This window comes from Erythrolamprus reginae, chromosome 5 (genome assembly GCF_031021105.1).
Source record: "Erythrolamprus reginae isolate rEryReg1 chromosome 5, rEryReg1.hap1, whole genome shotgun sequence".
Taxonomy (NCBI): Eukaryota; Metazoa; Chordata; class Lepidosauria; order Squamata; family Dipsadidae; genus Erythrolamprus; species Erythrolamprus reginae.
The window spans coordinates 58,409,234-58,433,893 of record NC_091954.1 but is presented as its reverse complement, the minus strand read 5'-3'; the positions used below and the strand labels follow the sequence as shown (position 1 = coordinate 58,433,893).

At 36.9% G+C, this 24,660-nt stretch overlaps 1 long non-coding RNA gene across 1 annotated transcript in view; it reads right to left on the bottom strand.

The window, feature by feature from the left end:
• LOC139168431 (uncharacterized) overlaps positions 1 to 4,746 on the bottom strand; it is a 31,486-nt gene extending 26,740 nt beyond the window's left edge. The window contains exon 1 of the long non-coding RNA XR_011559291.1: positions 4,694 to 4,746. This is a non-coding gene — a long non-coding RNA (uncharacterized lncRNA). The remainder of the gene's footprint in view (positions 1 to 4,693) is intronic.
• Between the last annotated feature and the right edge of the window lie 19,914 nt (positions 4,747 to 24,660).

The window sequence follows — 24,660 nt, the reverse complement described above, 5'->3', positions numbered from 1 at the left end:
CCGTTCGTCGCCAGTGAAGTAGACCCAGAGACAGGGTTTTGAGCAATCGGTACTTTTATTCAGCTCAGAGAACAAGTGACAGCTCAGCAAGGTAAAGTGACAATTCAGCGAGTACCGACTGACTCTGCCTGGAGAAACCGCTCCTTTTATATATTTGCGGTTCCCGCCAAAGCTAGAGCCGGCCGCGTCTGAGCCAATCAGGAGCGACTTCCTGCTTGGGCTCAGACAGCGCTGAAAGAGGAACAAACTATTTACAGAGTTACAAGGTAGCCATTACAGGATACAACACACATAAATAAAGACTGGAAAGAATTTGTTAGCTACTCTAGATATATATATGTTTGTGTGTGTTCTGCAAGGAAAAAATAAGATAATCCACTGGCTGTGTGATTTAGGAATTTTTAATCCAAATTTATAAATTGTATAAATTGTACAGTGCTTTGAATAATTTTTATTATGCCTTATAAATTGAATTAATACTAATTCTATTAATAATTTATCATAATTTATAAAGCAGTTATATCTGCAGATAAAGCTTTCTGAAGATAAATCCATCTATCTATCGCTTCAAATAAATTTCTAAGTAAATGTATTAAAAAGGCTAAGAACATAAGAACATAAGAAGAGCAATGCTGAATTAGGCCAAAGCCCATTGAGTCCAGCATTCTGTGTCACACAGTCGCTCACCTATTGTACATGGGGATCTTGAGAAGAAAGAGAAGGCAAAATCCTCCCTTTCCCTTGACCCCCAACAAATGGTACTAAAGGGAATCCTGCCTGCCTCAAACAACATAGAGGTGGCACTTGGACATCTGTTTCATGGATATACCTTGCATCCATGAATCTGTCTAATCCTGCCTTGGAGCTACCAAGGCTGACAGCTGTCACGACCTCTTCTGGAAGTGAATTCCATAAACCAATGACCCTCTGGGTGAAGAAATATTTCCCTTTACTTGTCCTCACTTTCTTACCTATGAGCTTTAGGAGGTGCCCCCTTGTCCTAATATTGTGTGACAGAGAAAATAATTTTTCTCTATCCACCTTTTCTATCCCATGCATGATTTTATACACTTCGATCAAATCACCCCTTAAACTTGGTTTCATAAGGGAGGTGCTCCATTTCCTTGATCATACTTGTTGCCCTTTTTTGCACCTTTTCTAATTCCATTATATCCTTCTTGATGTTTGGTGACCCTTGATTTGTACAGAGGCATTACAACATTTACCAACTTATTTTGATTCCCTTCCTAATCATGCCAAGCAATGGCTAACAACATTTTAAAGTTATATGTTAAAATTAATATAATCTGTTCTTGGGTATTATTTTTTTCAAAGAAGGAAATAATTTAAGTAATATTGAGAAAGGGAAATATTGATGATTTTCAGGTGGATGAGGAAATATCAATGACTTTCATTGAATGTGGCAAAGAATAATAAATTAGTCAAGAAATCTATTTAACAATGTGCAAATCCAATGTGAGTACTCTACATAATAATAAGAAACTGATTCAATTGAAATGGTTGTCTGATTATGTCAGAATTCTAATGCTGCATATTTAAGAGGGTATATCAGTAGTTCTCAAATTTTTGCAGTGCCTTGACTTCCCCCCATAATACATGAAGGTATCTCAATAAATAATGATTTATTAATGCTTTCATGAGGTAGGGACTAGAAGTGAATAAGTAATAAATTTTTATTTTAATAATTAACAATTTTCCATTTTAATAATTAATTTAAAAGTTATATAGCAAATAATTATAAAAACTTGCAGTTTTACAAAATAAAACATTTTCATTTGAAATTCAGAAAACAATAATATAATCCTTTCTCTGTGTTGTGTATATATGTATGAACACACACACACACACGTTTTATTTTTGAGGTAGCCAGTCTGATATTGTTCAATACTTTTAGATTAATATACAAAATATTTAAGGTAATATTGTAAAATGTCCTAACACTGCTTCCAACTGGTTGAGCAAAACAGGTATGCCTTCTGACACGTCTAATAGTTTGTGCCCACAGAACATGGTTGGTGTCCAAATACATTGTAACTTTTCTCTGCTTTTCTTGGATAGCTAACTGCTGGAAGATTGGGAACAAGTTGTGGCAGCAATCCATTTTGGAAATTTCAAGATGCCCAGCCTTAGGTGCTTTCCTCTCCTTCCTACAGAAGACTTTCCTCTATAGACAAATTTAAAATCCTCTGCAAAACTGAAATACTATTGCTGATGCATCTTAGAAATATTCCACAAATGCTTGTGGTTGCAAATGTGGTACTTAATACTGAAAAAAACCCATCCCAGATCGGTGACGTGAAGAGAATCATGCCTTGAAAGGGCAGGCTGTAGATTTAGCTCCAAAATTTCAAAGCTATCTGTTCCTCTACTCAGTTTGATGGCAGTTACAAATGAGATGTTGGGGTAAGCATCAACATGCATTGCTATTGTAGGTGGAATGGCACAGGTAGGTCAAGTAAAACAGGTCGCCTGAATACATTTGAAACTCTGTAATAAAGAATTGAGCTTACTTTTAGTTCAATCCCAACAAACCCATACTGCATCTCAGACATTAACACCCTTGAAAATGTCCAGAGATACTTCACCAGAAGAGCCCTGCATTCCTTCTCCATATGAAACTAGACTTACCATACGAAACTCCGAAACTACGTACGAAACTAGAATACCCTACGAAACTAGACTTACAATCCTGGGCCTATAAAGCTTATAACTACATCACCTTAAACATGATCTAAGTATTGCCTACAGGATCATATGCTGCAATGTCCTATCTGTCAACGACTACTTCAGTTTCAACCACAACAACACAAGAGCACATAACAGATTCAAGCTCAATATTAACCGCTCCAAACTTGACTGTAAAAAATACGACTTTAGTAATAGAGTTGTTGAAGCATGGAACTCATTACCAGACTCCGTAGTATCATCGACTAACCCCCAACATTTTACCCTTAGACTGTCCATGGTTGACCTCTCCTAAGAGGTCAGTAAGGGGTGTGCATAAGTCCTATTGTTTCTCCTATATCCCATATATCTTCTCTTCTATCCCTATATATTTCTTCTATTCTCTCATTGATTTATTTTATTCCTATATTCTCCCTTCTATTCTTTCTCTAATTTTATTTCCTCAACTGTATCCTCTATTACCTTCATTGTGTATTATCGTGTATTGGAGAAAATAAATAAATAAATAAAATAAATAAAGTTACTGCCCATATGTAATGTATTTCATCAGTATAATATAGAGAAAGTTATCATAAAAAATTAACATAATAAGAAAATTATCAGTTTTCTTCATCAAAAGACTTCTTGGTAACCCAGAACAAAGAAAATTAGATTTTATTTAAAATGAAGCTACATTTTCAATAAATTACTGAATTACACACATACACATACCCCCATAGATGTGCAACAATACTTTCTTCCATTTTAATTTCCTTCTCAATCTGTCCAATTCTTGACTCTCATATATTGTAACTCTCTTTCTATCTCCATCTCTATGTCTATCTCTTTCTTTCTTTCTCTCTCTCTCTCTCTTTCACTTACTCCCTATAATGAAGATGATGAAAAGCTGTTGTGAAGAAACTGATTGCACTTTCTCTCTGCTCAGATATAAAGGCTGAACAGAGTAATTCTGTCCAAAAGACTTAGGTGAAATTATTCCCTTTTGCTTCCTTTGATAAACATGAAAGTCATTTCTGGTTTGGGAAAGATAATTTCAAGGCAATAGAAAATGTACCCAGCTGAATTATTAAGAAACAAAGTGTCGTGAGTTAGAATTTGATCACTGAAAATCTTTACATCTCTCTTTAGTTCAACAGTCTATCATTTCCTAAAGAATTGAGTAGAAAAATCATCAGTCTTACTCCAAGTGAAAACGGGCAGTCTAAATCTATTAAGTTTGAATTGAATTACTTTCCTCATCTTTCTATGTTCATTAGAGAGCAAGGCTTTCATTTAATAGCAAACCTGAAGTATGGAATTAGAGTTCAGAAATAATTTATACTGAAACTTTAGAAATCTTGGTACTAATTGCAGATACATGGATCTCAAGACAAGAAGTAAAAAGATAGAAGTTAATAGGGTTGGTTTGATAATGGTAAGTAAAAAAGTCATTAATAATCTGACTGTGGCATTGAAATGCTGAGGCCCTCTAGCTTACCTAAAATTATTTCTTTGTTGTTGTTTTCAATCCACAGAAGATATTACATAAGTTCTGGACTGAGAATTTTGCATATCTGCACTGAATTCATAGTCCAGTGAAGTTCAAAAAGGCATTAATAGCAGACATTGGTAGAATTTAGATCAAATCAGGTCTAAAAACCCTAGAGAATTCCTGGAAGCCTGGCCCTCAGACAAATCTGCTATCAACAAGCACATAGAGATAAACAACGCTTGTGCATCATTAAAAAAAAGACAATTAAAAAGCCAAAAGGAAATAAAAACTCAACCCTCCCTTCTTATGATATCAATCAACACCATATAAGTAGATATTAGCATCAAGATTAATACTAGTTAGCTAAGTAAGGGTGACCAGATGTCCCGCTTTTAGAGGGACAGTCACAATTTTTAACTATTTGTCCCACGTCCTGCTGCATTTTTTAAAAGTCACGATTTTTGGAAAGAATTGCCTTTACTTTTGATGCACATAATTGGGCTGCATAACTGTTACCTGTGGCAAAGTTTCTTTCGAGAGAGAGCAGCCCCGCAAGGAGCCAGTGCTCCTCGGTCGCCTAGCATTCAAGGAATTGTAGTTTGAATATCCTGATGCACCGATTGTTTTGAGTTGACAAGAAACTACAGCTACCAGAATACTCTGCAATGAGCCATAATAGAGAAAGTCAAGCTGGGTCTGTTTCTTAAAGGCGTAGGTGGTTAATTTTAGCTCTGCATGTTTTCCCAATTAGATTCCTTATAATTATGTTGGATCACAACGAACTGTCCCAAAAGCTAAATGGGGTGACTGGGATTTTATCTCAGCCTATTTGGAACACACTGGGTAGGAGAAGATTGAAATACACAATCACATCATGAATAGGGCTGAAAGACAAAGAAAATATGTTGTTTTGTTTTAAAAAATTATCTGTGGAATGGGTGGGGTGGGTGATGGAGGATGTCAGAGTGTTACTCATATACTTTTCCAACAATTGCTGGATTTTCAATAAGACAAGTAGGAAACTTAGAATCTTACAAGCAAGACAGTTTAAGAAATGAAGTCCACTAGTCTGGGAATCCAAATTCCTAAAGCACCCCAGACAATTGGCCTTTGCTTAAATACACCCAATGAAGAGCAGAACATCATGTCTTATATAATTGTTGAAGTGGACACAATTGGAATGATGTTATTGTAACTACAGTGCAGGTACCAAAACTTCTATTTATCAACCACTAACCCAAATCCTATTTGGTTGTGAGATCAGGACAGATGAAATGGCCATTTATTTAAATTCACTGGCGAGCAAAAAAGGAACAAAAGCAGGGGTGAACTCCAGCAAGTTCTGACAGATTCGGTAGAGCTGTTAGCGGAAATTTTTAATAGTTCCGAGAACCCCCCAAATATCTCTTCTGTCTGGACCCAGAGTGAGGTAGGAATGAGGATTTTTAAGTATCCTACTCCTGCCATGCCCACCAGGCCACTCCATGCCACCAAGCCATGCCTACATAACAGATGCCTGCAGCCAGGCTCAGAGGTACAAAGAACTCCTGACCTTCTAAACAGTTTATAGAATGTTCTTTTAAAAAACAGTTCATTCCTCAGCTATAAGTTCTCTTCTATCACCTTGCTACTTTCTTTCTTTCTTTATTCATTTATTAATTCGATTTTTATGCCGCCTTTCTCCTTAGACTCAGGGCGGCTTACAACATGTTAGCAATAGCACTTTTTAACAAAGCCAGCATATTGCCCCCACAATCTGGGTCCTCATTTTATCCACCTCGGACGGATGGAAGGCTGAGTCAACCTTGAGCCGGTGATGAGATTTGAACCGCTGACCTTCAGATCTACAGTCACCTTCAGTGGCCTGCAGTAAAGCATTCTACCTGCTGCGCCACCCCGGCTCTTTTTACTTTACCGTCCCATATTTTCATTTCAGGAAACTGTCAGTCACTTTCCTTTCTTAAAACAGACTCTCTTATACATGCAGTATGCACTTTCTATCTATATATGTTACTCACATTTACACAAACTTAAATTCTGTATAAATATAAAGTGAAAGCATTTTATATTATAGCAAAGTAGTGCTTATATCATACCTATATTTATATATGCTTTTGTCCATGTAAACAGTCTATTATTTTTTAATCATTTCAACTAACAGAGGTGAAATTGTCTTGGAATAGTCCTATTTCTAAATCTAGAACACCTCTGAGTCCAACTTTTAATTTTATTTCCATCTGTGATTAACAAGAGTCATGTTTGGGATGATGGAATTTCAATCTGCATGATGGAACTCATGTTTTTCACTTCCTGTACTCTCAGTGATCAATTGAGTGACCAGTGATTTCTTGCAGGGATTTCATTACCCAACTAGCAAAGCTTAAATAAATTGGCCATTAGAAAAGAGGTTTATCAAATTTCAGCAATTCTTTCTCTATTATATAAAATATCCCTACTGGTAATTTAAAGTTAAGCCAAACCATTTGTGATTGGCTAAAGTTCAAAGTATTTAGGGAATACAGTAATTACAAGAAATTAGTAATCAAGTTATCTAGTTATTTACAAATCAAACTTCCCTTATCTGCCATTTCTTCTTTTTAAGAAATACTATAAAATACCAGGACATGCCGTATTGAGAATATGGATACAAACATGTAGGTAGGTTTAGGCTCTTAAAACTAAAAGCATTTTATAGACAAGAAATAATCGGCAAGCACAATGGCTAACCATTATTATAAATATTTAAAGTAAACCAATATGTTAACTTCATATTTATATGTTTATTTTAATAGCTATTTTTAAAGAACGACTTCATAGTAAAATGCTCTAGGCTATACACACTGAAGCTTGTCTCTCTCCTGGTTTTATGTACAATTATATTATTTTCATTTAAGTATTAAGTTAAATAGGGAGATGGTTTTAACCTTTTCATGCGTTATAATTGAATTACCTTAATTTTGAAATAAACTATAATGTGGGTGGCAATCCATCAACAGCTGTATAATGTTTTCTGACTTTTATAAATACTTGAAAATGTAAGTACATTGTCTGGCAAATAATTGATATAAAAATTTGTCCCTGTTAAATATTTGCATAACACTGTATTTTCCAAGGAATTGCATTTTCTTCTTGTTACTGTTCCAGGGAAAACTATTCATTTACCTACCATTTCTACGCCACTAAAAGAGAACATCTAAAATAATAGAATATATAATGTGGCTAAGAATGGAATGGAATGGAATCAAATGGAGGAGAGGAAAGGAGAAGAGATCTAGTTCCTCTACAGCAGTGTTTCCCAACCTTGGCAACTTGAAGGTATTTGGACTTCAATTCCCAGAATTCTGGGAGTTGAAGTCCAGATATCTTCAAGTTGCCAAGGTTGGGAAACACTGCTCTACAGCATATTCTAAGCCAAATGAACTCTAAATCCTTCCAAATGATTCACAGTCAGCATACATATTCTGTTGTTATATGTCATGATTATAGACTTAGGCTGGCTAATGAGGGTTATATATTTCATATTGGTTTATCAATGATCAAAAAGCAAGTTAAAATTTCATTTGTTATGAATTCTATCTTGATCATAAGAAAAAATATCTTACAGAATCTTCATGAGAAAAATAATCAATGTAGATAAGTCCAACTGAAACTTTTCTTTAGCTTTCATAGCTCTAGTACAGGTGAATTTGTCTAGAAAGACAAAATTCCTTATTTGCTCATTTTCGTGACACTATAGTTCACTGATTTATGATTTATATGTTGCTAATTTTAAGAAAAGTCTGGGTTTTTTCTTAAATTAGTAACAGACAAAGATAAATCACAAAACTATGTTGATATCTAAGTTGTGAAATATAAAATGACATGATTAACAAATATTGCTTTATGTACCACAACTTCAGCAACAGAATGATCAATGCCTGGAATGCACTACCTGATTCTGTGGTTTCTTTCCCAAATCCCCAAAACTTTAATCTTAGATTATCTACAGTTGACTTCACCCCATTCCTAAGAGATCTGTAAGAGATGTGCATAAGTGTACCATTGTGCCTACTTCCCTGTCCTACTGTCTTATTGCCTAATTTACATGTATCTACTTTGCTAATGTTTATGTTTATACCAATACCTACTATGATATTTATTTATTTATTCATTCATTCATTCATTCATTCATTCATTCATTCATTCCAACACTCAATAATACACAATGAAGGTTATAGAGGATATAGTAGAGAAGAAATACGAGATATAGGAGAGACTATAGGACAGGCACTCTAGTGTGCTTATGTATGTCCCTTACTGACCTCTTAGAAATCTGGAGAGGTCAACCGTGGATAGTCTAAGGTAAAATGTTGGGTGTTAGGGGATGATACTACGGAGTCCAGTAATGAGTTCTACGCTTCAACAACCCGATTACTAAAGTCATATTTTTTACAGTCAAGTTTGGAGCGGTTAATGTTAAGCTTGAATCTGTTGTGTGCTCTTGTGTTGTTGTGGTTGACGCTGAAGTAGTCTTTGACAGGCAGGACATTGCAGCATGTGATCTCATGGGCAATGCTTAGATCATGTTTAAGGTGTCGTAGTTCTAATTTCAAGACCCAGGATTGTAAGTCTAGTTTCGTAGGGTATTCTGTTTTGAGTGGAGGAATAAAGGGCTCTTCTTGTGAAGTATCTTTGAATATTTTCAAGGGTGTTAATATCTGAGATGCGATATGGGTTCCAAACAGACGAGCTGTATTCGAGGATGGGTCTGGTGAAAGTTTTGTAAGCTCTGGTAAGTAGTGTGAGATTTCCAGAGCAGAAGTTACATAGGATTAGATTAACAACTCTTGTACATGCTTGACAAAATAAATAAATAAAAATTAAAAATAAATGTACTTGGACTAGAATTCCTGGAGCAAATATATAAGTCATAGCATTATCTTCTGAAAGCTCAGAAGACTAAACCCCTGGCCCCTGTAACTAACCCATATTGGATCTTGCACAGAATTAGCTCCGTATGAATGTCCATGATGATACAATAAACTTGAAATGTTATCCAGATAATATAAAACTTACAAACAATGGCCGTGAAGTTCTAAACTGCTTTAGGCTCCATCTATCTTTAAGAGCATCGTAAAAAAAATCAAACAAAGTCAAAGTTGTAAATCTTATTATCTTTCTCTAATAAATGTTTGTTAATTATTGTTTATTTATTTATTTATTTATTTATTATTGCCCCTTTATCTTAAATAAGTAATTACATACTGTCGTAAAATCCTCCAATATAGTTCCTTCAGGTGAATGAAAGATTTATACAATCTGAAAAGAAACCAGAGCAGATCTTCAAATATTTAAGGCTAGCTTCTCAAGCTTCTAGTTGAATTATCCCCAAAATGCACAGAGATCAGCATTAGCCTCCACAGCTTATTTTGCTCAAAGTACTCAGTTTATATCTGTTACTGTAAGTTTTTTGGACATGAAAGACATGAATCTCAGCTAGGACCATATAACACCATGCCTTCCCTAGACAGTCCAAATTAATGTTTATTAAGAACATTTTGTTAACTACTGGATCCATGTGTGATATTCTAATTAGCAGGAAGCAGGAGTAAATACCTTATTTTTCTGAGTATAAGATGCACCTCTCCCCACCCCAAAGAGGGTGGAAATGTTGTGTGTTTTAAACATTGAATACAGACATTTTTGTCCTTCTGAAGCCCCCCCCCCCATATTCAATTTTTGCAAAATATGGCCCTATTTTTGACATAAATCAGGCGAACAGAGGATTTGGGAGGCTTGCAGAGTACTTCTGGGGGCTGGGAGAAGGCAAAAATGCCCCCGTTTTTGGGGAAAAAAAGGGTGAAAAACAGGGACATTTTTGCCTTCCCCCAGCCCCATAGAAGAAGCATTCTGCAGGCCTCACAAACACACTGCATACCCTGCTTTTTGCATAAAAAGTCTCATTTTTGTGAAAAACAGGGTGCACAGAGGATTGGGAGGCCTGCAGATTGGTCCTGAGGGCCGGGGAGGACAAAAACTTTTTTCCTTACTTACTACGTCAAAATCTTGGTTCGTCTATATACCAGTGGATCTTACAGTCTGTAAAATGTGCCAAATTTTAAACCAATAATTCGATAAATATTTTACTTACTGGCTGAAATGGTTGCGCAACCCTCTTGGGTTTGTGTAATTAACAATGGCAGCGAACTCTAAATCTTCTTAGGAAAAAGCAATCCAAAAGAAATTGAGATATTACAGCTTTTCTGATGATGTTAGTCTACCATTAAGGCCATATCAAGATAAATTAACCTTAAGGTAAAGTATTTTAGACATAATAGATCAAACAAAATCTGCTGCCTTTCTCAGACTATATAAATCATTGAATGTTAGTTTCCCAACTGTTTCAGATGTACTATGGACTACCTAAATGGAGAGCTGAACCTCATATTAAGGAAGCTGTTTTGGAAGGGAAACACAAGAATATTTCTTTAGAAACATGATATTGTTTCAGTGGCACAATTGTTTTAAAAATTATGTCCCATGTTCTTTCGTTTTGTCATTGTTATAAAGACATTTCCCACTAGCTAATTAGCTGTCTCTTAAATTCCCAAGACAACCTTTACATTATTTATCAATATAATTTTACAGAATTGGTTATACTACTGGTATGTTTAGACTTCACCCACAAACGTTCAGTGAAAGTCATTGATATAGTTAGGTATTTTATTTTATAAATTTATTAAAGCTTTTTGTTCCAGCTTAAAAAAAATGTTTCCATTTGTTTTACATGAAGATGAGATCAGACGTACAGCTGTGAATAAGTGACTTAGAGCAATGATTCCATTGCTACTTTAGGACAAAAAGAATTAATGAAATATTTACCCAATATAGCTCAAGCTATAGCTTGGCAAAAATATGGTGCTAGGCCTAGAAAAATCTAATATTTGGAAGCAATGTTTCTACTTATTTTCTTCTTACTTAGAGACATTTCATACCATAAAAGAGACATTTCATATCATAAAAGTATGTGAAGTCTGAAAAAAAGTGGGGGAAGAGAAGATTATATGTGTTTATCGGCCCATAAAAAGTACATTTTTTAACAATAAAAATGTTATCATAGTATAAATTTCCTAACACTTTGCCACATTTCCTTTGATGAAGGCTGAGGTCAATGCATGCAGCTTGCAGACACGAGTGTCCTGTGTTGATCTATAGGAGATGCTTCAGATAATCCTTCTGCTTGCATTCATAACAACAGGCTTGCAAGAGTGATAACAGAACCTTTCCTTGGGTTATTCCTTAAGTAATTGGGAGTGAGACCAAAGAAAACTGGGTTATTATATTTGTAGCAGTGGGTGGTGGTGTGGTAAATAATTTTGCAACTGGTTCGTGCACATGCTCATGCACTGGCACAATGCTTTTGAATATGCACAGAAGTGTCCCTGGTGGGTGGGCAGAGCGGCCCACGCAGCTGGGTGGACCATCATTGGTAGATGGTCAGAGCATCCCAGGTGGTTGGGCGGAACCAGTCTGAGCTGAGAGCAACCCATCACTGATTTGTAGACATATTAAAGTGATTTAAAAGCATCTGAGTGTTACTTAGATTAGAGGGTGAGGTACCATATTTTTTGGAATATAAGATGCACCTCCCCCCCCAGAAATGATTGAAAATTTGGGTATATCTTATACTCTGAATGTAGCTTTTACGAAGCTATTTTTTAGTTCTAATGTGGTGCTAAAGTGATATTCCATCCTTTGCTAGCTAAGCGAACTTCCCTTTGCCTGCTTCTTTCATTTCTGCTCCTTCTGACAATCAGCTGAGCCTTTTTTCAGTCCTAATGAGGTGCTAACAGTGAAGTAATCTTCTGTGCTTTGCTAGCAAAAAATCATCCCTTTGCCTGATTTTTCTCATTGTTTTTCTCTGCAGAGAGAGAGAAGTGTTTTAGAAATTGTTTTTCATCCCCAATCAAGGGATAAAAAGCAGGCTGTTGGGCTCAAAAGCAGCAAACTAATGTGCTGAAGCTGACCAGACTAAAGACTAGCCAGATTAATACCTGGTAGGCAGATTATTTTTTCCCCTATTTTCCTCCCTAAAAACTAAGGTGCGTCTTATACTCCAGTGCATCTTATACCCTTTAAAATACGGTATTTTGGGATTAGTTTGCTAGTGCCAGTTACAAAAATTCTGATCTAATTAACTTTTCATATAAGGAATGTCTGGCTAAAGTTTACTTGATTGTGTATGGAGATTCTCAGTCATCCAGGTCATGGTTGTCCCAAAGGTGCTTTTTCAGGAGACAATTGGATTTTCTTTGTTTTTTCTTGAAGACTTTTTGTTTCTCACCCAAGAAACTTACTCAGTTCTGGAGTACTTTCGTTTGGAACTGAAGAAGCTTCTTGGAGAGAAGTGAAATGTCTTCAAGGAAAAACAAAGAAAGTCCAGTTGCCACTTTATTACCTCTAGGCAAGGATGGAATAGTTTAAAGGACTGGAAACATAATCCTATAGTTCAAAAACAAACTCTTATAGCAGAGTAATCACAGCTACTATTCTCTATCTGTTAAACTTCAGAATTATATCCAAGCTTGGTGAATTATGTAAAAAAGAAAAGAAAACATACTGTATATTAAAATGCTGAAAGTTAAAAAAAAACATTGAACAGTTTGCTTCCTGAGAAATAACAATTAACTTAATTATTGACCAACTTTGTGATTATAATCTTGGATTATTTTTAAACAAAAGGGTTTCATGAGTGTTTAGGGCCACTTGGTATTTAAAGATGGATTTTCAATTAAGCAGTTTGAATTCTGCTTCTAGAAATGTTTCCATCAGCAGCAATATGTACCAGAGCCCATTGTACTCTCCCTCAAACATTTGATTCCTTCCAATCTTCAATTCTTATAATTTCTAACCAACAACAGACAAAACAAAGACATTTCATTGCTTTTACTATCAGGGTGTATCTATACTATGTGAGAAGTCTCCATACATATTCAACAGCATTACTATCTTATATGCTTACTAAAAGCAGTAATAAGTTAACTAGTGCTTTTTTTCTGAACCACAGAGGACAAAGGAAAAGCTTTTGCAATAGCTGTTATTAGCTGCTGACCTCTTCTGGCACTGAATCATTCAGTCACCAGTTAACTTATGGCATCAATTGTTTCATGTATTAAACAAACAAAACCACTAAATCCAACTGCAAGAACCTTATGAGATAGCTTTGTAGCCATCATGACAAGCTGATACTTTATAGTTCAAATTACTACTGATAATAGTTTTTCTAGGCTTGGAAGTGGAAATGCAGGTGGAAGAAAAGTAAAGATAAAAGAGGCAATATTTTCCAAAGTAATGTATCAATTGAATTCCATCAAATAGAGGCCACAATATAATTAATATTACAATGGTAATAGATATTTAATTAAGAAAACATATTCCTTGATATAATTACTTAATCCCATAATTTCTAAAAGGTAGAATATATCTAGAACAAACTATACTTTCACCAACCTGTATGCTACTCTTTCAATTAGATGTGAGGAATACTCCAGGAAATTATCTGATAAAGTCATTCAATTGTGTTCAGAGTTGGTCCTGTCTCCAATTGTTACTGTTTTGTCCTGGGTGGTGGTTGACCCATAACTACAGACAAAGTAGGCAGGATCTTTATCTTTGGGACTGTTAAGACAGCTATCTCTCCTTTAGATCCATGGCCTTCCTGTTTAGTTAAGATTGCCCAGGAGGTGATATATAGTTGAGTTCACTCTCAATCGTATCAGGATACTAATAATTTTTAAACCTCTTATTAATCAGTTAATGTTGCATTAATGTTTTTATACTTTGGTTGTTTGATCAGCGAATGTTGATTTAGAATCTTTTGTGAAGAGAATTTTTGTATGTGAGGGACTAGAACATCTAGTGTAGATACTTTTCTTTATGTCTGCCTTGAAATAAGCTGATAAAAGACTTCCTACATCACCTTTATTTTTAGTCTGTTGCTAGGTAAAATGATGCCTGAAGAAAACTGTAAAAAGGCAACAGTTAGATCAAACACTAGAGAAAATAAATTGAACAAAAACTAAAGGCAATGTTTACATATCTTTTTATTGGATTAAAGGATGCTAACTTTCATAGTAATAGATGAAAGTTGCCTCAATGATAGCTTAAGAGTTCTCAAAACTGAATACATTACCTACCCATTTGCAGTATTATGATAATAGAACATTCATTATTTTGTAAGTTTTGAGCTCAATACAATCATACCATAGATTATTACTCAAGTCAAGTGTAGTTGTCATTTTGATCAACAACAAAACTTGAAATGAGTAATAAATCTCAGTCACCAGTTTCTGCAGCCTGTAGGTAATACAATGCTACTTTACCTGACTGATTCAGGTAAACAATTTTAAGACAGGACAAAATGTTTCATTTGGCTAAACTGTGGTGTCTTCATTGTAATACTTTGGTATTCCGTGAACTTAAATGAGTAAACAACTCAGATTTGTTTTTGTTTTTAAAAATGTGTCTGTTTTTCATTCTACATGTTCACAGCCAATGTGGATCACTAAATTACAGTAAATTGCAGAGCTGTGAGATGAACTTTGCATAACAAAAATTCAATGCCTTGAGCGGGGAGATATTTCAGTTAAATATAAATTACTTTTTGATTATCAAGCGAAGGGAATTTCCTATGGTTTTTAGCTTTGTTTTTGTTATAGCCGGAGCACTTTTATCTTTTCTCATATATTCCTTTTTGCCCTTTGGTCTCCTCTGTTGTATGGGGTTCCCCCTCCCTTCCTGGCTTCTTTTCAAATTGAATAATTGAGCCTGACGTATCTTACAAATCATGTAATTAAGAAACAATGCACGCAAAAGAGAGTTCTGGCAGGATCAATTTGTTAGTTAATATCCTGAGGCAAAAAGCCCAGGCCAGATAAAATCATTTGCCACATTGACAAACTATCATTATGTTTCAAGGATAGCTTGGGAAATGATGATTCCATGTAGGCAATAAAGAATGAGCAAATGCAGTAGGATAGTTTTGAACATTGGAGCAATAAAAGTCGGCAATAAGACTGTAATAGGAAATGCTTACCAAAATATTACAATTAACATCAAAAGCTCGTAAGAGAAGTTTTTGGCCCTGGTTCCTTTTTACCCAGAGGAAACTGGCATAACTTCATATATATAAGCAAATATATTTGTATCATATTTTCCTAAAGCATATTTGTATCATATTTTCCTAAAGAGAAAGGGAAGCAAAATATAGCATGCTTGTATCATATTTGTATCATATTTTCCTAAAGAAAAAGGGAAGAAAAATATGGATCATGGGTCAAAGTCTATGCTCATATTACATTTTACTTGTGAAATGTATTTATATTAAACAATAACAGAGAAGAAAAGGAAATAGGAAATAGGAAATGCTTACCAAAATATTACAATTAACATCAAAAGCTCGTAAGAGAAGGTTTTGGCCCTGGTTCCTTTTTACCCAAAGGAAACTGGCATAACTTCATATATATATAAGCAAATATACAGTATTTGTATCATATTTTCCTAAAGCATATTTGTATCATATTTTCCTAAAGAGAAAGGGAAGCAAAATATAGCATATTTGTTTCATATTTGTATCATATTTTCCTAAAGAGAAAGGGAAGCAAAATATGGCTCATGGTTCAAAGTCTATGCTTATATTACATTTTACATTGGAAACATATTTATATTAAACAATAACAGAGAAGAACAGAAGCAGGTACAGATACAATTTCCTAATGTTACTGGACAATGAAATATCATGGTATCATCTATTTATTTCTCAGCATATAAGTTAAGTTCTATATTCAAACTGACATAATAGATACTGTTAGTGAAAAGAGAAAAATCCAGTGGTGGTCTGCTCCCAATTCGGACCAGTTCAAGTGAATCAGTAATTCCGATGATCAGCTGGTCTCGCTCACCTTCCCTCCCTATACTGTGGTATCTCTACTTATGAACTTAATTTGTTCCGTGACCAGGTTCTTAACTATAAAAGTTTGTAAGAAGAAACCATTTTTCCCATAGGAATCAATGTAAAAGCAAATAATGTGTGTGATTGGGGAAACTATAGGGAGGGTGGAGGCCCTGTTTCCTCCCTACAGGAGATTCCTAGAGAGGCCCCATGGGGGCTTCTCCTTGCCTTTTCTGGCCCTGTTTCTTCCCAGGAGGCCCTACGGAGGCATCTCCCTGACTTTTCCAGCCCTGTTTCCTCCCAGGAGATTCCTAGAGAGGCCCCACAGAGGCTTCTCCCCGCCTTTTCCAGCCCTGTTATCTCCCAGGAGATTCCTAGAAAGGCCCCAGGGAGGTTTCTCCCTTCCTTTTCTGGTTACAGTTTGGAGCCTTGGCTTTGTAAGTGGAGAATGGTTCTTGAGAAGAGGCAAAAAAAATCTTGAACACCTAGTACTTATCTAGAAAAGTTTGTAAGTAGAGGCGTTCATAGGTGGAGGTACCACTGTATTCCCTTCTTTCTGGCTCAGCTGATTTCTGCATTTTTCTACTGACGAGGCTGCTTAGAAGGTAAGCACTGAGCTTCAAACTGCTGTGTGAAAGCGTGTTAGATGTGTGGGTGCAAAGCGTGCAGGCTGAATCATTTGTTTAACTAAACAAACTGAATTGTTAAATCAGTTGCATCCCACCCCTGAGAAAATCCTTAAGCTTGTAGAAAGGGGATTTGAAAATGAGTTCAATTAAGTGGAAGGAAGGATTTTGTCTTGCATTCTGAATAGATCTTTTTAATATGCATTTTTATTGGGTTCTACTAATCTAGTTGAAATATTTATATTGCTACTCATGTACGATATGCCACCCTCTAAATAAATAAATACCGCATTAGGTTTATTGTTCATGCCTTCCAAAGATAATGTTTTAGAAAGGGAAGTGATCAGGGATGGAGAAAAGGGAAGAGTAGAAAAAGTAAATACAGTGCATGTTGTTTGATGACAGAAAAATATAAAATATGGCAAGATATTTGAAGTTAAGATATTATGTTTCATTTTACAATGCTACTCTTAATTTATTTATTTAGAAAAGAAGTGTATATGGCTGTCATATACATAATCCTAGATGGCTTTAATCACTCCACAAGAAAAAGAAAATTTTAAAAAATCAAAGCACTACATAATAAACTCACACTGTAGACAGACAAGTACAGTATTGCCATCTTTTCAACATCTGATGCCTAACCTCTGGGGAAGAAGCTGATCTTAATGGACTTCCAGGAGGACAAGAGGGTTGGGCTTATTTCCTTATAGTTGCCAGATAAGGGCATGGAAAGGAAATGTGCCAACAAGAATGTTAGGTAGGGTTGCAAAAAGAATATGTTTGTACAACACTACAAGTGTTTAATAGGAAATTTTATCATTTCCATTTCCAAATAGAGTTTCATTTTCATTTTTTGAAAACATACAGAGATACCAAGCACAACAACCTTCCTATAGTGTTCTGTCGGGCTCCCTGGTAGAATCCTCCCAAAAATTCACAGGTACAAATTTCAGACACACACACGTTTGAAAATTCAAAACAATGTTCTTTATAATGAAAATTCCCTTAACCCAAGCCCTCTTTTGGTATAGCAAAGAGCACTGTCTCCAAACAAACTACCTTTGAAAAGTGTTACCTTTGAAAAGTGTTCGGAAACTTCAGATCGTGCAAAATGCAGCTGCGAGAGCAGTCATGGGCCTACCTAGGTATGCCCATGTTTCACCATCACTCCGCAGTCTGCATTGGTTGCTGATCAATTTCCGGTCACAATTCAAAGTGTTGGTTATGACCTTTAAAGCCCTTCATGGCATCGGACCAGAATATCTCCGAGACCGCCTCCTGCCGCACGAATCCCAGCGACCGATTAGGTCCCACAGAGTGGGCCTTCTCCGGGTCCCGTCAACTAAACAATGTCGGTTGGCGGGCCCCAGGGGAAGAGCCTTCTCTGTGGCGGCCCCGGCCCTCTGGAACCAACTCCCCCCGGAGATTAGAACTGCCCCTACCCTTCCTGCCTTCCGTAAACTCCTTAAAACCCACCTTTGTCGGCAGGCATGGGGGAACTGAAACATCTCCCCCGGGCACGTTTAATTTATGCATGGTATGTCTGTGTGTGTGACTGTTAGCATATGGGGTTTTTTAAATATTTAAATATTTTAAATTTGTCTGATTGCTTATGATTTGTTTTTTACATGTTGTGAGCCGCCCCGAGTCTTCGGAGAGGGGCGGCATACAAATCTAAGTAATAAATAATAAATAATAAATAATAAACTGGTAATTTGTACAAGTCCCTTATCAGTTCTGTGATACTTAGCTTGCAGCTGTGAGGCAATTCACAGTCCTTCTTCTTTCACAAAGTGACACACACTTTGCTCTGGTTTAGTTTCAAAGCGGGGAAAAATCAGCACACAAAAAGTCAAAGTCAGTAAAGCAGTCACGAAACACAACGATCAGATAATCCTCCACAATGGCCAAACCCACAGGCTGCTATTTATAGCAGCCTCACTAATTACCAAAGCCCCACCCAACCACAGGTGGCCTCATTTTCTTTGATAATAATCTCTCAGTTGTTGTTACCTATGCATCGCTCTCCGCATGCGTGGCTGTATCATTAACTCTTGTTCTGAATCCAAGGAGGAGATAGATAATTGATCTCCTTCTGAGCTGTCTGCCACACTCTCCTCCTCCCTGTCACTCATGTCTTCTTGGTCAGAGGAGCCTTCATCATCAGATTCCACCGGGGGCAAAACAGACCTGCAGCATGTGGATGTCTCCCCCACATCCACAGTCCTTGGGGCAGGAGCAGGGCCAGAGCTAACCATAAAATGAACTGTCACAGGCTAATTTTAGTTTAGACCTTTTCTTTTCTTTTTTCTTCTTTTTTTGCTACTGGTGCTTCAATTCAAACATATACATTATGGAAGTGTCTTCTTGATGTGTCAGTTTTGGTAGAGCTACATTGCCAGGGAAAAAAATCAATATTTAATCACTGCATGTGGTGATGCACTCCTTGTTATAAAATTTTAACTTTATGTATTGAAAAGGAATAAAGAAAGAAAGCAATATATCCAAAATCCTAAGTAATATCCTCCAAGTGCTAGGAAATGCTCATTCATTCATTCATTCATTGGATTTATATGCCGCCCCTTTCCTGTAATTGTAAGTATTATAGTATTTACCATTTTATTTGTTCCATATTTAAAGGATATCCCTTGCTTTGGGATTATGATCAATTCTCTATATATCCTGAACCTTTAAATTGGAAAAATAGTAACTACTTCTATCATTTTTAATCAGTGCTTAATTGTCACTGTTGTAAGAAGGTTGCTATACTGAAATTGCAATTACAGGTAAATTTAAAAATCAATTGCAAATAAAATCTTCAGTGAATGATGCTAAAAAGATTAGAAGGACTCAGATACATTCACATAAAAGGCAAACCTTGTTGGTGCATTTGTGGCAAAGTGCTACCATCATGAAGATAATTCTGTTGTAATGTGATATAAAGAATATTATCCAATCTAAGTGCAGCTGGTTAAGAGATGCCAACAATGCAGGAATCTCAAATGTAACTGTAGTCTCTTATTTTCCTCTGAGGAGGAATGTTGCTCTCTGAATAGAAACTGCAATTAATATTTCTGCCAATAAACATTATTTTCTTGTATGTAAATTCTATCCTTAGGATCCTCATCCAGATCTGGCCCAGCCTGCTGATGCCATAACTGATCAATGTGGCATCTATTGTATGATCATTTCCTGCTGGTATGACACGGCCAGGGTTGGGCTACTGCCCAAACCGGGTGGGGGTGGGGAAAGCAATGGGGTAGCAAAAATAGAGCTCCAACCCAGAACATCCAATTTGCACTGAAAGATGTTGAAAGAAAATGCAGGGTGTTCTGCATAAGTCATGCTCACAGTGTGGTAGCAAAAATTTTGGTAGCCCTTCACTGGACAGGGCCCATTACCTTAGTTATTCTAGCTGCCACCCAAGGTGCCCCACTCCCATAGTTGCTGGCCAAAATCAATCACACACACCCAGGAATTTCAATTGTAAGTTCCTAGGTGTGTGTGGCTGAGCCGTCTTCACTGCTACTCTGGGTGAAGTTGGTAAAGCTTTGTTGTGAGCCAGGGGCAGCACCTTAGCTCCATTGGACTGCAACCTGTTGCTGTACTGGGAGTTGCTGTACTGGGAGCACAGTCAATGTGCACATGAGGCCATGGGGTTTATGTGGTCTCTCAGCAGGGAACTGGTATTTGTAGCATCTCTGGTCGGGTTTCTTGATATGCCTGGCAACTCCTTACTTGATTCTCAATGTCTTTGTCCAGTCCTGGACACCACAAGTATCTCCTGGCCAGAGCCTTCACCTGAACAATTCCCGGGTGACCCTAATGTAGGGAATCCAGAACTTTGGAGTGAAGACTGGGTGAAATAATGATCCTGCTTCCCCACAGCACAGACTCCTTGTGGACCAACAGTTCATTTTTGTAAAAGAGTAGTGGTGGAACTCAGGGCCGGGCTGGGGCTCTGGCCATTCCCTTAGCATGCAGTTGAGAATACAGCTAAGCATTCTGTCCATTGTGGTTTCATCTGCAATGTCCCCTGTATATAGGAGTGCTTCAGGAAAGTCCTGGATCACCATAATACAGCAAGCTTGGGCTGGATCCAACTCAATCTGCAGTAGAGGCAGTTAGATGAGAGCCCACTTCCTTGCCCTGCTTATGGACTAGCTGGTACAAGTATGCAGTCATGAAAATCGACCCTCATAGCATTCAGGGTTACAGGATCTGCAGTGTTTGTTTGTCAGTGAGAAGAGACCAAGCAGAGGTTTGTGACATGTAAAGATGATAAAAGTTCATCCATATAAGAAGTCATGGAACTTCTTAATGCCAGCCGCTATGGCTATGGCTTCCTTATGTATTTGGGCCTTTCAGACAATGATAACATTCTAGAATAATATGCGATGGGGGCTTCTCTACTATCTGGCATCCTGTGGCTTGGTACTGCCCCAATGCTGTATGGAGAAGTATCACAGGCTAGTCCTGCTGTTAGGGTTTCATTGAAATGAAACGGAGTTCGAGGATAGCAATGATTTTACTGCCTTGTACTCTTTGTCTTGAGTATTTGACCAGATTCAGGGTGCTTTTCTGTCCAGTATGTGGTATAGCAGTTCTGCTAGGGCAGCCTTATGTGGTAAGAAGGAATGGTAAAAATTTAGCAAGCCCAGGAATGCTTGAAGCTCTCCCTTGGATTTTGTTGTGAGTACTTCTGGATTGCCCTTAGATTTGCTTCAGATGGGTGGATTCCCACAGTGTTGATGGGAAAGCCAGGAAGTCTGTGGGTTCCACACTGATCTGGCACTTTTCCTTCTTGAGTTTTAGCCCTGCATCATGGAAACATTGGAGCACTGTGCAGAGATGTTCTGCCAGGACTGCCATTGATTTACCCATGATCAGGACATCATGAAAGTACAGGCAGACTCCAGGAATGTTCTTCAGTGTTTGTTCCATAATACTTGGAACATCCCTGGTGCTACGCTTACCCCAAACTGCAAGTGGCGCACTCAGAATACATCCCTGTGTGTGACTATTGTTTGCGCTTCTGAAGTAGCATCATCTACCAGTAACTGTTGGTAGGCCTGGGAGAGGTCTAGCTTTGTAAAGATTCAGGATGTGGCTTACCATTGGTTTTGCTGTTGTGCCTTGCTTATGTTGCACTTGTAGTCTGCACATATGCAAATGTCCCCATTAGGCTTAACTGGAGTTACTATGGGAGACCCACAATTGCTACAGACCATGGGTTGGATCACTCCCTGCTGTTCCAGCTTGTCTAGTTCCACATTATGAACTGTTGTTCATAAAATCATACATCATAATGTACTCCCTGTCAGTGACTACTTCACCTTTAACAACAACAACACAAGAGCTTGTCTAGTTCCACATTATGAACTGTTGTTCATAAAATCATACATCATAATGTACTCCCTGTCAGTGACTACTTCACCTTTAACAACAACAACACAAGAGCACGTAGTAGATACATTATTATTTATTAGATTTGTATGCCGCCCCTCTCTGAAGGGTACAAGCAACAAGTTACAGTCATACAGTCATAAGTGGGAGGAAAAGGATAAGGATGATGAGAAAAACTAGTAAAATAGAAGTGCAGATTTAGTCAAAAGTCTGACAGAGTTGAGGGAATTATTTGTTTAGTGATGGCTTTCGGGGAAAACTGTTAACATAAATATTTTCTGTTATTATTGCCAGATGTTCATAATCAGTGATCAGGAAGAAGAGACATAGAAACTTCTCCCTTCAATCATCAAAGAAGGGTTACTTTACTTATGTAGGAAGGAGAAAAGCATTTTGTCAGCTGAACTCATGATTTAGCTGACAAAATGGATGGAAAAGAGAGATAATGATGGAAAAGAGAGAAGGAAATTCCTTTTGAAAGAATGGAGAAGGAAGGGACAGTATTCAGGCGAAATAAATGGATTAAGGTGTCCTTATTGTATGGTAGACATTTATTTGGAGTATTAACATAAATCTTATGGGATTATTCAAATACTTTGAATGAGAAGGAAGGACTCGTTGGAAAAGAGCTTAATGCTGGGAATGATTGAGGGCAAAAGAAGAAGGGGACGACAGAGAATGCGGTTCCTGGATGGAGTCACTGAAGCAGTCAGTGTGAGCTTAAATGGATTCTGGGATGAATGGTAGAGGACAAGAAGGCCTGGAGGAACTTTGTCCATGGGGTCGCATTGGGTCAAACACAACTTTGCGACTAACAACAACAACAATGGGATTATTTTTAAATAATTGTGACACACAATTATGAAGTAGGTTGGTACTATAGGAGCCCATTCTTTGTCTTTGTCAACTAATTTTTAATAAGATTAAATTATTCTTACTTCCTTAGAATTTTTTAATTTTTTAAAAAAATATTTTTTAATTTTTTTATCTCTAACAATTTACATTTTGCTGTTTACAATATATCATTTTTATTTTGATGTGTTATTGTACACTTAACAAAGTCCCTCTTTGAGAAAGATAGATGTTTCAGAAATTTGAAAAATAAATAAAAATAAAACAACTTCGAGGAAAAATTATTTTAGCCTTTAATATTCACTAAAAAGAGAGTTTTAAAAGATTCCTACATGGTGATACAGCAACTGCCAATTAATATAATTAGAAACAGTGTCCAGCAGAATGCATAAAAATAAATATAAGAATTCAGATAGAGTGCAAGATAAGATAATTATTTGATTTGTTAATATTTTTATCTTATTTATTTAATAACTGCCTCTTACTCTCTGCAATTACTATTACTATCATTACTACTATTTATATCTCTTAATATCAAATTGACATTAAGAGACTAGGTAGTAACACTAAGTAATGCTACTGTATACTGTATGACAGTATATGATTCCACCACAGAATTGAGAGGTTAGTCCTGATCCAGGTTAGAAAATGTATTAATGTAAGGTGTTAAACATGTAAGATGTTAAAAATGAGATGTAGTGGCTCAGTAACTAAGACACTGCACTTGTAGACTGGAAGGTTGGTAGTTCAGCAGTTCGAATCCCTAGTGCTGTGTAATGGGATGATCTCTCAACCAGCTTCTGCCAACCTAGCAGTTTGAAAGCACATAAAAATGCTAGTAGAAAAATAGGGACCACCATTGGTGGGAAGGTAACAGCATTCCATGTCCTTTTGGCATTTAGTCATGCCAGCCACATGACCATGGCAACATCTTTCAGACAGTGCTGGCTGTTCAGCTTTGAAACAGAGTCAGGAATGACTAGCACATACAGTATGTGCGAGGGTAATCTTTACCTTTACGGTGTTAAAGACCTGATTGTTTCTTTAAGTATTAAGAAAGATTCAGGCAGGTTTCCTGCTTAGATACTGTTCTGCCTGACTGGCTCAGGCAATGCATAATAGTCCAAGGAAAAGAAATCAAACACACATGTGCTCTGCTAATCAGCAAACTTGTATTAAATAAACAAAAAAGGGTTACTGAAAACAGTTCTTAGTGTCCGAAAACAATGATAGTTCAAGGCTTACTTCAGCCGCATACAAAAACACAGGGAAAAACAAATGAAGACAACCTGGAATGAGCAAAGACGTTTCAGGAGTCCTTTTGAATCTTTGGAGCAAACAGCAATCCCCAGAGTTTTCACCTCCCACTTGTCTGAAAAAGCTGGGTTGAAAACTCCAACGGCACGGAACAGAAATTTCAGAGCAGGAACCACAAAAGAACACAGATAAACAGCCACAGTTTGCCTTGGGTCTCTGTTCCCTTTTATACCTTTAGCCCTCATTAAGGGAATCACACCCAACCCTCAGTATAAGAACCACACCCAGCCCAGGTGCTACTCTGTTCACCGATAATAATCCTTCAATTGAGCCCTCCTTTGCATGGCTCTTCGGCTACGCATGTCTATGAACTGGTCTGCAGAGGAATCCAAGGAAGATAGACTGTCTGA